At 35.2% G+C, this 13,473-nt stretch overlaps 1 protein-coding gene across 6 annotated transcripts in view; it reads right to left on the bottom strand.

Annotated features, from left to right (window-relative positions):
- Window positions 1-13,473, bottom strand: part of Sntg1 (syntrophin gamma 1) — an 807,695-nt gene that overhangs the window by 53,803 nt on the left and 740,419 nt on the right. The gene's annotated exons all lie outside the window — the stretch shown is intronic.

Genomic DNA, 13,473 nt, shown 5'->3' with positions numbered 1-13,473 from the left:
CTTCTTTTATCCTCCTTGGAGTCTTGTAAGTTCTAGAAGGAAGCTAACAAAAAAGTCACTTGCTTTTAGTAGTACAGAATGAACTAATGCAACATTGATACTCACTAGTCACTGTATTGGAAATGAACTTTACAACATGGGGGAAAAGGAAGTGGGAAAGGGTAAGTGGGAGAAAATGAGGGTAGGGGTAAGGGTGTTTAAAAAGAAATGTACTCATTACCTTACTTAAATAATTGTAACCACCCTATTCATCACCTATACAATAAAGATTAAAAACAAAAAAGGTTCTGGATTCTGTGGGTAAGAAACTAAAATAGGAAAGTGTGAGGACAGTTTGGGCCTCAGAGCATCAGTGACAAAGCAGGGCTGCCTGATGTCTAGGGCTACAGTGACTAAAGGACTGTTTATTCAATGTCTAAAGAAAAAAATTATAAATACATTAAAATCAACAGCAAGAAGGATAACACCACTTGTGTCCCTATCTTGGGGTTCATTTCAGTTAGCATCATCTTATATGGTCACATGTACATAGCTAGACATATACTAGTTATTGCAAATAAGGGAAGCCATGGGACCTATGTTTCTTTGGGTCTGGCTTACTTCACTTAATGTTAATTTTTTTCAAAATCTTTCCATTTCCTAAAACATGGGGCCATGTTATTCTTTCTGATGGCATAGAATTCCATTGTATTAATATATACCACATTTTCTTGATCCATTCATTTACTAAGGAGCATCTAGGTTGGTTCCATATCTTAGCTATGGTGAATAATGCTGCAATAAACATAGATGTGCTGGTAGCTTTGGTATAACCTTGTTTGTGATCCTTTGGATAAATGCCCAAAAGAAGGATTGCTGGGTCTTAAGGGAGCTCTGTGTGAGTCTTGTGAGGAACCTCCATACTGCTTTCAACTTGGTTGAACAAGTTTACACTCCCACCAACAATGCAGTAGGGTTCCCTTTTGGCCACATGCCCTCCAGCATCTGTTGTTATCAGATTTCTTGATTATAGCCATTCTACCTGGGGTGAGGTGGAATCTCAATGTTGTCTTGGCTTACATTTCTTTTATGGCTTGAGAAGTTGAGTATTTCTTCATGTGTCTACTGGCCATTCTTATTTCCTCTTCAGAGAAGTCTCTCTTTAAGTCATTAGCCCACTTATTTATTGGGCAGTTATTTCTTTGAGGATTTTTTATTGGGGGATTTATTTTTTTGAGTTCTAAGTATATTTTATATATGAGACCCTTGTCCATTCTATAGATAGTAAAGATCTTCTCCCAATCCATGGGTTTTCTATTGATCTTGCTAGCTATGTCCTTTGCCATGCAGAAGCTCTGCAGTTTCATGCAATCCAATTTGTCTAACATTTCTTTGATTTGTTGTGTTTCTGGGTCTCTATTAGGATAATTCTGGCCTGTGCTAAGGAGCCCTAGAGTTTCTCCTATTCCTTCCTGTAAATTTCAGGGTTTTTTCTTTTATTTCGAGTCTTTGATCCATTTGGAGTTGATTCTGGTACAGAATGATATATGGGGATCTAGCTTTAGTTTTCTATAGGTGTTTAATCAATCTTGCCAGCACCATTTACTGAAGAGGCTGTCTTTCTTCCATTCTATTTTTTTTTTGTTTCTTTCATATGTTCTTCCCCTATGGTATAACCCCTGTTTTCACTGTATTTGATTCTGGTGCTTTGCATCTTGTATATACATTTTTCTAATTTGGGGAGGGGAAGGGAAATAACAAAATGCTGAAACAAGGATAAGGGTTGACCCATTGTAACAATGATATGTACAAGACACTATGTTGAAAATGAACTTTACAACTTCAGGGGAGGGGGAGTTGGGAAGGTGGGGAGGTAAGGGATTATAGGAGAAAAACAAAGGAGGAGTTAGCTATACTTGATAGGAAATATGTTCATTACCTTACTCATGTAACTGTAACCCTTCTGTACAGTATTTCTTACAATTAATAATATATATGAAAAAAGAAAAAATTCTCATGTACTTGCTTCCAGTAGATGTTCAAAAAATATACTTTTTTATTGCAATTTTCCTACTTTTTTAAAAGGAGAAAAATGCAGACATCATATCTTGTGAATACGGTCCAAATATAAATAGATCATAAAATTACTTGTTGATAATTTGGAGGTTTTACTTTCTAGGGAGAATGTCAGTGACAGAGGATCTAAATAATCACACAAATAAAAATGCTAGTACACATTATTATACATATCATTATAAAAATAATCATGTGGTTATTACATTACTATATCAGAAAAAGTGAGCTTTAGGAAGAAAATATTAATCAGTGGCTGGAAAATGAGATTGATGTTAAAATGGAAATCAAGAATGAATTCTTCAGTAAAATGATATGAACAAAAGACAATGAAGCAAGTGTGAAAGACTAGAACATTCTAGAAACTCACAGGAGGAAAGCTACTAAGAGTCAAGACTAGGGTGGGGATCAGGTCACTGATTATTTGATCAGGTAACGATTGATAACCTGGATATGTTACTACTTTTTAAAATATTCGCTCTGTATATATTGCAGAAATTTTAACAGATGTATTAATTTGTACATTTCAGTATATGGGTCAGATGTCTGTGGATCTAGCCTGTAATCCTTGCTACTTGAGAGGCCTGAGATCAGAGGATAGCAGTCTGTGAGACTCTTATCCCCAATTCACAACCACAATCCAGAAGCACAACTGTGGCTCAAGTAGTGGAATGCTAGTCTTGATAATAGCCTTAACTAAAAAGGTCAGAGACAATACTCAGTTCTAGAGTTCAAGCCTCAGGACCCATACAAACATACACAAAAGATAGTAAAGTATTGGCACAAAACTATAAATATTTATTGCAGCAATTTCAGAAACTGTCAATTTTATGGTATATTACAGAGGCTTTTTAAAATTGTTTTGTATTTTGTGCTGGTACTTAGACTTAATAGGGCCTCATGTTGTCATTGTCACTGAGTTTTTATTTTTTATTTTTCTCAAGTTTAGATTTCTGTCCCTTGTGCCAAACCTCTCCTTCCAGCCTTTTGCTTCTTAATTAGAGATTAGAGTCACAGAATTTCCTGCCTGGGCTAACTTCAAATCTTCAGATCTCAGCCTTCTGATTAGCTAGGGTTACAGGTGTGTGCCACTAGTTTTGTGCTATATGGACCTTAAATTCCCTTGAAATATAAAATGTTGATCGGTGTCATTACTAGCCAGACAATGTTGCTGTCTTTTTTTTTTAATGAATCACATCTTCCAGTAGAATCTTCATATGTGGTGCTTTTATTCTCATATCAAAATTTAACTTCATTACTCTTTTTAAACTCCTTATAGAATTTTCTGTTATACTATCCAAGGATATTGAAGCTCTCAGACAAAACATGATGCCATCAACTCTACAAATATAATTTCAATACCTCTGAATATTGTCATTTGCAATTTGTACTTTAAAGTCATTTCTCAGGCACTCACAACATGAACTGCTTTGTGCATCTGAATATGCTTTGTGTACCATCTCCATTTAGTGAGAAGACAGGAAAAATAGTAACAAGTAATTTCAAGAGGGTTACAGAGGTACACTGCTAAGGAAACAGGAGAAGGAATAATAAATCATTTTTTTAGAGAAGAAGAGCAGGGAAAGTTTTATCTCAAAAAGAGTCAATAGTATCATCGAGGACTTTAAGACAAATACAAGAACAATCAGTCACAAACCTGAAGGAGCTTCTGTTCCCACATGAAACTAAGGTGAATTCATTAATGGGAAAACCACAGTGCCATTCACAAATGACCAGGCAGAATTGGCCATCTGAGAGACAGAAGTAGGTAGATAGGAAGAGAGACACTGCAGAAGAAGCACCAAGTTTGGGACTCTTCTTCACATGTTTAGTGAAAAGAGATTGATGGGGTGGGAGGAAAAAATTGGGAGAGAGCAAAGAAAGAGGAGACATGGTCCGAAAAGAAATGTACTCATTACCTGACTTATATAACTTTAACTCTTTTGAACATCATTTCTATAATAACAATAAAAAATTAATAGTAAAAAAAGAAAATTTTATAACAAGTAAGTTGAAAATTCAAATATCACATCAACTGAAGAACTGAGTAACATTTACAGTATTCAGTATTGTTATTCATTTTTCTGACATAAAACTGCCTAGAATAACCAGAAGTCCTTGAGTTGATAAAAAAGGAATTTGAGGCTTTAAAAGCTTAGCAAACACAGTTCTAAGTGGTAGACTTGGCTTTAAGTCCAGCCTTTCCAGTACTGAAGCTAAGTCTTTATCCATGTTATAAAGCATGTGCTCCATGGTATAAGTTTAGTCAATACTGAATGTGTGATGGAGAAACACTGTAAAACTAATTTATGTCACAATTTAAGCATTTAAACAAGTAAAAAAAAGCAACGGCAACCCACATTCTGCAAAACTTTACTTAGATGGGGCAGAAAAGTTTGTTAGAATCTATTTCCAAATTAATCAGCAAAAATCTGGGCTGTAGGCATGCCTCAAGTAGTAGAGTATCAGATGAGAAAGCAAGGAGAACAAGTGAAAGGCCCTGAGTTAAAACTCTTCCACTGGCAAATTAAACAAGCAACAAAACAAATAAACAAACAAAAAGCATGCTTATAAAAGTTGGGAGTTGGAGCCAGGGGCTGGTGGCTCATGCCAGTAATCCTAGAAACTCAGGAGACTGAAATCTGAGGAGCACAGTTCAACCAGTTTAGGAGAAAGTCTATGGGATTGTTATATACAATTAACCACCAACAAACCAGAAGTGGAGCTATGGCTCAAGTGATATAGAGCACCAGCACTGAGTTTTGAAAAAGCTAAGGGACAGCACCCATTCTCTGAGTTCAACAAACAAACACACACACACACACACACACACACACACACACACACACACACACACACACACACACACACACACACAAGCTAGGGAAAAAGGAAGAGAGGAGATGCAGAGATAGATCAGTTTGTAAGTTATAGCCTCTCTGGATCAGGTTCAGGTGTGTTGCTCACAGTGGGATGACTACTGACAATGGTTGTTTATTACCTATTTCAAATAATAGAAGACAGGATTTTGAATGTGTTTACCATAAATAAGTCAGTTAAACCAATCAATTTAATTATAAAACAAATAGTCACTTTAATGAAACGTCAACTAACTTGAATACGTTGACACAGTGAACATTTATTGATTTTTAAAGTTTGCAGGTAAATGTATTTGTATAAACCATATTTATACAGCAGATTTTTTTTGAGTTGTCATGATTCAAATTCATGTTATAAAATTGGAATGAGTTTCTCTGAAATGGCTGTGATTAGAGAAGAGAGGAAATTTAAAAGGCAGAATTCTTCCCAACAACATCTCTTGGCACTGAAATTTAGAAGATTATGTAGCAAATGTATTAATTGATGTATTGAAGCAAACACATTCAGTATTATTTTTCCATGACTCTCAGGAGCAAGGAATATGGGCCTCTAAGTCACTTCTGGTCCTATTAATATGTCCCATATTTTACGACACTCTTAGCATTCCTTTAGTAAATCTATTTACACCTTGTATCTTAGGTCCCTTCACTGTTTTACTATGTCTTAGATCTACCACTCTGTAGAAAGTAGAAGAAGGAGACACCACATATATAGATAACTCATCTACAAGGGAAAACGCTGTGTATCTTAACACAGAAAATATTTCTTTTACGACATCTTATATTTTTAGAAAATAATTACATGATAAATAGAATTTAACTACCAAAATGAATCTTCTATCATTGTATTTCATTGGCATTCTTGATTTCTTATTTAATATACTTGAGTTTTTTCATTACTGTTCTGACAGATATCTAAAAAAATTTCTCTATGGCAATGTTATGGGGAAAAATAAAACCTTGGCCACCATAAATTAGCATTACTGGAACTAGAAAAGAAAACACACAAAACAATAAGATTAATTGTCCCATAATATTTTTTAAGGGAATGACTTTCAAAATTGCATAATGAGATTAATGGTTTTAATTAATGGCTGCAAGATTCATCTTTTAGATTTCAATGATAATATTCTACCCTTGAGAGTAATTACATCATACTAAAAAGTCCTCATGGTTGGGCTTTAGGAACACCAAAAGGAAGAGAGGATATGGTTTGCTGAAGAAATAGCTTCAGGGAATAATAGTTGTTGCTCTGAAAATGGGCTTCCGAGGGTCAAAGGCAGTCAGATATGTGGCTGTTTATCATCCTGCCTTGAAAAACCAATCTGAATCATTTAAATGTCTTCAAATTATTTAAATGTCTTCAAATTATTAAGCTCCCTATCTACAAAAAGCTGGGCATGCTAGTAATATGTTTGTCACTCAACTACACGGAGAGCAAAAGCTATAAGATTGTGCTCCAGGTTGGCCTGGGCAAAATAAATAAAAAATAAAAAAATCCATGAGACCCTACCTGAAAAATAAAGAAGAAAGTGCTCATAGTATGAGTGGCTGAGTTTACAGCCCAGGATACCCGGAAGTGGCTGAGTTCACAGCCCAGGATACCTGGACACCAGTGGCTGACAATCCTAGCTACTTGGGCGGCTGAAAACTGAGAATTACTGTTTAAAACCAGCTTGGTTAGAAAAGTCCACGAGACTCTTGTTTCCAATTAACCACCAAGAGAACCTCAGAAATGAAGCTGTGACTCAAATGGCAGAATGGAAAAAACAAGCAAGCAAACAAACAGACAAAAAATAGCTAAGGGCTCAGGCTCTGATTCAAGCACCAGTAGCATGGGGGAAAAATTCAGGGTCAAAAAAAGAAAAAAAAGTTTGCAAAAAATGGAATTTGAATTATTAGTCTTTAACACGTGTTAGGTGGAGTTTGTCCTTCAATGAGGTTCTGTCAATCACACAGCAATTTGAGCTATTTTTTCTCTTTCAGCAGATGTAATTGATCATATCTGGCCATAGGTATGTTAAAACATCTTTTTATATCTGAGGAGAAGGATCAAGTCTCCACTCGAGTTTCTCAGTACAAAATCAAATGAAGCAAATAACTGCACTTTCCTCTTAGGTGCCATGTTTTAGCTATTTAAGTATAATAATCTCACCATTACTACCTAGTCAAAGCCATAAATGACAGGAAAGACTTCTGAGGGGCTGATGAACAGCAAGTGCAAAGGGAACAAGTGTCGTCTAAAATTATATTGCTCTTTAAAACCCTCCTGTGTGGTATTTCTGCCCTGCCTGGGGAGGTATAAAATGTGCTAATCATTGTGGAAAACAGTATCTGGCTGCAAAAACCCTCATAAAGTGGATTCAATTAAAGCTACACATCTTGTCAGATGATTGGGAAGTTTAGGAGCCAAAGCATTCAATTAGTACTCATTAATATAGATGATGTCATCTTTGGACCTGCTTCAGGACACTTCTAAAGAATTGCTCAGGAATCAAGAGTATAATATTCATCCCATACTCAGACTCTATCACACTGTTGTTTCATCCCTATTGTTATTTTTTTAACAAGTTTGAATAACTGTGGGAATATTTTGAAGCAAGTATCTAAAGAAATCACTATCGACCCTGTGGTTGCATTTTACACAGACTTGCTCTATAGTCATATCTGTAGTAGGTGTGAAGTTGAATACATTAATATATATATATATATATATATATATATATACTATACATCTGTGTACATCTATGTGGGTATGTATGACTGAGCAAAGCAAATGATATTTCTGCTTCATAGAGCTTTGGTTTGATTGGGACAGGACGAATCATCAAATTAGCAAGAAAATGCTTAATATATTAGACAATGATAAAGCCAGTTAAAAGTTTTCAAGAGTGCTACTAAGGGATATTATCACTTATCTAGAATGATAATAGGTGGCTTCTGAGGAAAGAAATAACTAAAAAGAATAAGTGCGAAAGGGACTGGTGAAGGCAGCCACAGGTTCCCAGGATGAAAGTTGGCATGAGCCAGAATAGGACAGCAGAATTGGGGTGACTCCTCCAGAGCAGGGCAGAGGGGAAAGCAGAGAGGAAAGAATTGAGCACAAGTGGGGAAAACATTGCACAGGAGTATGGGAGGTCAGAGGGGAGTGGGAGAGCTGAGGAACTGGTGCGACCTAAATCTTGCGCAACATCTTGACTTTGACCTTGACTATGAATCAACTGGGAAGCAAGCAAGAACAAGAGTTGAAGCTGGAAATCAGTTGAGAAGTATGGGACTAGTACAGAGAGGGAATGAAGTTTTCACTGCAATGGTGGGGATGTGTTTTGCCAATGTCTCACTACAGGGTATACTAAAGAGAGGTTTCAGTACAGGAGCTGGTGGCTCATGCCTGTAATTCTAGCTACTCAGGAGGCTGATATCTGAGGATTACAGTTCAAAGTCATATTGGGCAGGAAAGTCTATGGGACTCTTATAGGGAATCTTTTATCCAATGTTTACTACATGTTTGCCTGGAAGCTTCATAGTCAATACATGCATTTGTTAGGAATACAAGGAGAGATGTATGAATAAACTCAGAATCATTGTCAAATAAATGGTATTGAATGCAATAAAATTAGAAATTGGCTAGGAATATCTAGCCAATAGTTAGCAAATGAGCACAAAGGACTATAATGCTCATTTTTAGTATATTTTGTTCCACCTTTTTCATTTTCATGCAAAATATTATAGCCAATAAAATAATATTGCAATAAATAATTTGCTTTTCACAATCCAAAAAAGCATTGTCATCAGTTATAATTATTTCTGTTAAATAACAAGTTATATAGTATGCATATAAAACTATAATTTAGAGTTATAAATATATTCATAGGGTGATTAAATATATTTTAACTTATATAATATGGCTAAGAAAATGAGATTATGAGGAAAAACTGAGCAGAGTATAATTCATAAAGAACAGATCCTTCTAATTTGCTATTTTTAACTACTTTCAATTTCTGTCATTTTAGAAATTATGTGATCTGGGTATCAGTGGATCACAATTATAATCTTAGCTACTCAGGAGGGTGAGATCTGAGGACTGTATTTTGAAGCCAGCCCAAGAAGAAAAGTCTGTAAGACTCCTATCTCCAAGTAACCCCCCAAAAGCTTGGAGGTGGAACTGTGGATAAAGTGGTAGAGTGCCAGCCTTGAATGAAAAAGTTCAGGAACAGAGTCCAGGCCATGTTCAAGACTCTGTATGGGTACCCTAAAAAAAGAAAAGAAAGAAAGAGAGAAAGAAAGAGAAAGGAACAAAGAAAGAAAGAAGGAAAGAAAGAAGGAAGGAAGGAAGGAAGGAAGGAAGGAAAGAAAGAAAGAAAGAAAGAAAGAAAGAAAGAAAGAAAGAAAGAAAGAAAGAAAGAAATCACAAAACAATTATATGCCCTATAGTGAGCTACATATTATTTTATATTTGAAGATAAACAAAAGACAAGTGTGTATATGTGTGCATACTGATTGAAATTCATGGTATTTTTTCTGTCCAAATAAACTTTTATTTATGCACTCAAATTTGATAAACTTAAAATTTCTAAGCACTTTTCATTATATAAAATTTATTACATTAGCTTTCAAATGGTTAGTTTAATTAAAAACATATTTTCTATGCAATTTATGTTGGAATTGAAATGATTATGGCTTTCATTTATTTAAAACATGTCTCCAGAAGCAGAAGTCTTGAACAGAAGACAAATCAAACTAAATGAAATTCTCAGTTGTGTTTGCATATTACTATTCTGTAGTACTTAAAAAAATGCAAAGATGAAGCAGAGAGGGGTTACATGTAGGTAGTAAGGTGATAAGTACATTTCCTTGTTAAAAGTGTTATTCCTTCCCTCATTTTCTCCCATTTCCCCGGCTCTCCTCCCCATCCTAAGTTGTAAAGTTCCTTTTCAACACAGTGTCTCGTGAGTGTCACTGTTGCATTGGTTCACCATTTGTCCCAATGTTTCTGTGATTCCCCTTTCCTTCCCCAAGTCAGATAAACTTATATACAAGACCAAGGTTACAGAAATCAAAATCCCTCATTTGTAGTAACTAGAATAGGTCTAGGGTACTCTTAGGAGAGAATCACAATGGCTCCATAGCAATGTGGTTATGACCATATGAAATGATGGATATTAAAATGAACTCTAAGAAGTGGAAGCAAGAGGTTTGTTTGCTGGTTTATTTTTGGTATAAGGTTTGCAGCTATTTCTTTTTTCTTTCTTTCCTTTGGTTTATTTCCTGTTCTCTAGTTCTGAGAATTGTCCCGGTGGTGTCAAAGCAGATAAATCATCTGTTAACTAACAAACTTTTGCTTTCAATAGTCTGAGATCACACATGTAACTCAGGTTTTGCCTTTGTTTTTACTTCCACACTACATTTCAATCCTTCCATATTATCAGTGCTGAGTGATGCTGCAGTTGGGCTGTGAATCAACATAGGGCTGATGAATTAAAGAAGGCGAAAGGGAGGGAGGGCTGTGGCTTAGAAGGATATTGGTAGAAGTAGTGGACAGAGCAACCTGATCCTTTAATTTTATGCCTAAATTTGCAGTGGTTGGCACGCCATTCCATTGTGTGAAATCTTAGCTCCTATGTGCACAACAGAACTGATCACTATATTCTTAAAGACACTCAAAGGCTCAGTAAATAGAGAGAATCTGATTTACATTGATGAGATTCTACAATAAAATAAAATTCACTAACAAGTTTGTAGCTTTCCAAAGAAAAACAACAGCAACAACTACAAATATTAATAAAGTAATATGCAAAAACAAAGATATTATGAATTTTAATAACAAAATTATGTCTTTAAAATGACAGTGCTATGTCATTGCAAAATATCCTACTGTATCATTTTTTAAAATATGTTGTAAATAAGTCCTAAGCATTTTCTAGTGGCTTAATAATACATTTTGGTTATTTTAATGAAATCTGTCTCACCAGGGGAAGGTGCTTGGTCTCCTTTGCATTAAGTCCTATTTTCACTTTAAGAACATTAATACGATGTTTTGGCTAGTCATATATAGTGATTTGTAAGCCATGAAATTTCTATATGCGTAAGTTCAAAAACTATGAAGTCTAGAAAGCTCATAGGAAAAATCTGAAAGAAGGAATTTAATTTGAATAGAGGATATAAATAGTTTTCTCCTGAAAGAAGAATCCTCAACCTTGGTTTTCTCTTCCCTTTAATGACATGTTCCCTTTAAATATTCAGACAAAAATGTGCTAATCAGAATATAAAATATGAAAGATAAATCATTATTTGTTTTATACATAATATCATGTTTTAGAAATATTTAATTGGACATTTTTAGGCTGATTTTCTTTTTTTCTTTTTGTTGGTCGTGGGACTTGAACTCTGGGCCTAAGTGTTGTCCCTCAGCTCAAGGCTAGCACTCTACCACTTGAGCTACAACACCACTTCTGGTTTTCTGATGGTTTATTGGAGATAAGAGTTTCAAGGAGTTTCCTGCCAGGGCTGGCTTTGAACCATAATCCTCAGATCTCAGCCTCCTGAGTAGCTAGCATGAGCCACCAGTGCCTGGCTGATTTTCTCAATATAGCTATATCCTCACAATTTTACTAAAATTATTGGAGTCAATTGAAGTGATGGGCTTTGAAAATAAAGTTTTCCTGTATGCTTGTTATATGAATGATATTTGGTGGAGCTTTAGATTTAAGAAGTGCAGACATGTGCAACATGGATGTTTATGATCATCATGAACATATTGTCCAGTGAGACTTATAGAAGGAGAAGGAAGGCCAATACTCTGTTCAATTTTGCAAAAGCAGAGGAGTTGAATGTGTTTTGTAATCTGTAATTTTTACCCATATATTAGAAAACAGACCCACACACCTTCTATATATTAACTTTCTAATGAATTTAGTAATCACATCCTCTTATTACCACACTCTCTTACTGAGATAGTTTAGTTTTAATAAAGAATTCCACAAGAACATGGTAAAGACATATAACTTAGAACACCAAGACAAACCACCTTCTGGCAAACATCAGAGTTATAGTAACCATATTCCATAAAAAATTAAGTTTTTCTCACACCAGACACAAGGTAAATGAGAAGGAAATGAAGGAATATGAAGAAGACAGAGAAATGCGTGGTGCTAGATAAGACTCTAGAAGAATCATCAGCCTGAAAGAGAGTAAAGCTGAGAAAGAAAATACATCTGCTGAGCGCTGGTGGCTCAAGCCTATAATACTAGCTACTCATGAGGCTGAGATCTGAGGATTGTGGTTCAAAGCCAGCTTGGGCAGGAAAGTCCGTGAGACTCTTATCTCCAATAACCCACCAGAAAACCAGAGGTGGCGCTGTGGCTCAAGTGGTAGATCACTAGCCTTGAGATGAAGAGCTGAGGGACAGTGCCCAGCACAGAGTTCAAGCCCCATGACTGACAGAAAAAAAAAAAAAAAAAGGAAACTACATCTCTGAGAAATGTGGGCTTGTCAGAGTACATATAGGTTTATGAAGAAAATGGAAAATATGAGATTTAATTAATTAATACCCAAGGACTTGAAGATACCTTAAAAATAGTATTCCTTATAACTCTAGTGAATATTTAGAAATCACTGACATAGGCATACCTAGTAAAATATTACTAAATCAAAGAAAATACTTCAAAAAGTTAGCAAAATTAAAAAGATCATATTTTTATCAATAGCAATTACTGTATTTTTTTGTTTTTTGTTTTTTGTTTTAAGGAAAGAAGTGAGATTTAAAATTACTGGGTAGAAACTGTCTCTGTGATGTGTAGTTTTTTTTTTCTTTTCATGTCTGTTTTTATTTGTTTATGAGACAGAATCTATAGAGCCCAGACTGGCCTTAAAGTCATGGTCTCCTTTCTTCAGCTTCTCAGTGCTGGGATTCTAAATGTGTATTTCCATACTAGTGCGCAATTTGAGGTGTTCTTTATGTTCTCAGCTGTCAGAACTCATATGAATTGAGTCTTGTGCTTACCCAGAACAAGAACACTGCAACTTTATGTAACAACTTGGAAAACCTCTTATGAATCACCAGGAAAATATATTTCAGAGAGAAAAACATTTTTAAGATGATTTCTACAAACTATTTGTAGCAATTTGTTACCTAATGATACATTAAAAAAACGTACAGCCATCATCATTTAAATGACAGTAAAATGTAAAACAATGAACACACTCATAATGAAGTATTTTTACATTTAATATGGCGTGTGACATGAAGTAAGTCTGATTTTACTAAGATATTTTTCATAGAAAGTAATCATTCCCAAAAGTACTAACTTCAAAATCAAGATGTAATCTTTCCTATAAATAATTGTCACTGATAGGTGGTGGTGGCTCACACTTATAATCCTAACTTCCCAGAAGGATAAGATCTAGAGGATTAGAGTTAAAGCAGCCCAGGCCAAAAAAAAAAAAAAAAAAAGTCCCCCTATTTCCAAAATACCCACCAGGGCCTCCAGTATACTATTTGAGTGCTTTTCTAAGGAACTTCACCTTCTTCTTCTTCTTCTTT

This window comes from Dipodomys merriami, unplaced genomic scaffold (assembly GCF_024711535.1).
Source record: "Dipodomys merriami isolate MVZ:Mamm:240054 unplaced genomic scaffold, mDipMer1.0.p SCAF_4, whole genome shotgun sequence".
NCBI classification, from domain to species: Eukaryota; Metazoa; Chordata; class Mammalia; order Rodentia; family Heteromyidae; genus Dipodomys; species Dipodomys merriami.
Note: the sequence above shows the minus strand (reverse complement) of the source record. Positions and strands in the feature narration are given on the sequence as shown.